The 2,234-nt window shown below is 39.0% G+C and overlaps 1 protein-coding gene across 4 annotated transcripts in view; it reads left to right on the forward strand.

Moving 5' to 3' along the window:
• NLGN2 (neuroligin 2) overlaps positions 1 to 2,234 on the forward strand; it is a 19,319-nt gene that overhangs the window by 5,878 nt on the left and 11,207 nt on the right. The gene's annotated exons all lie outside the window — the stretch shown is intronic.

Below are 2,234 nucleotides of genomic sequence, written 5' to 3' on the forward strand. Positions count from 1 at the left end.
CCCCCCCCCCCCCACCCCTCCGCAAAACCAACAAAAGACCAGCCCAAAAAGAAAGACAACAAAGAAGTAAAGGAATTGATTAAAATAAAATTTAAAAATCTAACACCCCCCCAAGTCAACAAAAATCCCCAGTCACAGACCCAATGCAAAAAACTCAACAGAAATCAATAATAATATAAAAAACCCAACAATCCCCCAAGGTGAACAAAAACTGATCAAGAAATCCAACAAAAAGCCCAAAATAAAACCCCCAAATATTATCAACAAAAAGGAATCAAAAAGTCAACCAAAACTGAGTCAAAAAACCCAACAAAGCCCCCCAAAGTTAGCAAAAAACAACACAAAAATCAAAGACAATTGATTAAAAAAAAAAAGCAACAAAACCCCTCAAAATCAACAAAAACCAACCAAGAAGTCAAATGAAGATGATTTTAAAAATCCAACTCAAACCCCAAATCAACAACAAACAACCCAAAAGTCAACCTAAATTGACCAAAAAATCCCCAGAGGCAACACAAAAAACAGCCAACAGAAGCTGCCCAAAACCATCAACCAAAACCCCCATGAAAATCCAGTCAACATCGGGGACACCCACCGAAATGCAGCAAAAGCTGCCCAAGAAAATCAACAAACAGCCACTGAAAACATCACCGGAAACGGAGCAAAAAACCCAAACAAAAAGTCAACACACCCTAACGAAAGCAGCCAAAAAACCCAACAAGAACCAAGGGAAAACTCGACAAAACTCAGCAGAAATAGCCAAAACCCCCACAATGGAAACCAGCCGAAAACTCAATAAAACCAGCCAAAAAACCCAACAGAAAGCAGCCCAAAACTCCACAGAACTCAGAAAAAAACAGCTGAAAAACCCCAATAGAAACCAGTTAGACCTCAACAAAAACAGCCAAAAACCCAACGAAACCCAGCAGAAACCTGGTAAAAAAAAAAAAGAAAAATATGCCACCAAAACTCCCCAACAAAAACAAGCCAAAAATTCAACAAAACCTAGCAAAAAATATAGCCAAAAAAACCCAATAGAAACCAGCCAAAAACTCAACAAAAACTAGCGAATCTCAACAATCCCCAACAAAAGCAGTCAAAAACCCCAGCAAAAACCAGGGAAAACCCAACAGAACAAGCCACAAAACCCCACACAAACCAAAGAAAAACCCCTACAAAATCCAGCTAAAAATCAGCTGAAAATGCCAATAGAAACCAGCCAAAAATTCAACACAAACCAGCCAACCCAGTCAAAGATTCAACAAAAGCAGGGAAAAACCAGCCAAAAAACTCCCAATAAAATCTAACCAGAAAAAGCATTTTGTTGGGTTGTTCAGCTGCAACAAAAACCGAACAAAACAGCTAACACCCCAACAAAAATCAGCATAAAAGGCCAAAAAAACCCAACAGAAACCAGCCAAAGACTTGGGGGGAAAAAAATACTCCCCAAATCCAGCAAAATTCACCAAAAATCCTCTTTAAAAAAATCAACGAAACCAACCAAAAGACCCTAACAAAACCATCCAACCAATTCAACCAAAAATGTCCAGAATCCCTCAAAAAAAACCTGACTGAACAGCAACAAAATGGCTCAAAACCCAACTTGGGTGTCAAGGGCCTTTGACCAACCCCAGATCTGGAACCAAGAAAAACCCACCTCAAATTCAGCTGAGATTCAGCTGGAACCAGAATCAATGAAAACGTCACCTGAGATCAACCAGCATGACCCCCAAAAGAAGAAAAACCCCAAAGCGTCCACAAAAAAATCAACTAAAACCTGCATGAAAACTGAAACAACAAAAAATAGCCTTTTTCAGCCCCAAAAATCAAGTCAAGTCAACAGAAAATCCAACAATAGCCACCCCCAATCATCTATATTCAATGGGGAGGGGAGACACCCCAAAAAATAACCAAGAAAGAGCAGTAATGTTAATTAAAAAAAACCCCAAACCCTCAAATCAATAAAAAGCAACAAAAATCAGTAAAGAAAATAACCAGGACCAACAACCCCACCCCCTACAAAAACCAACAGTAATTAACCAAAATCAAGCCAAAAACCCCACATGAACAAGAACCAATGAAGAAAGATCCAGGAGAAATTAACGTGTATCCCCCAAACAAAACGAAGAACAAGAAAAAAAACCCAAATCTATGAAAAGCAACAGGAAAAAACCCTCAGAATCCAATGGAAATCCATGAAAAAGGTCAATGGGAATTCACCAAAACCAGCAGGA

Source organism: Alligator sinensis, unplaced genomic scaffold (genome assembly GCF_000455745.1).
Source record: "Alligator sinensis unplaced genomic scaffold, ASM45574v1 scaffold1488_1, whole genome shotgun sequence".
Taxonomy (NCBI): domain Eukaryota; kingdom Metazoa; phylum Chordata; order Crocodylia; family Alligatoridae; genus Alligator; species Alligator sinensis.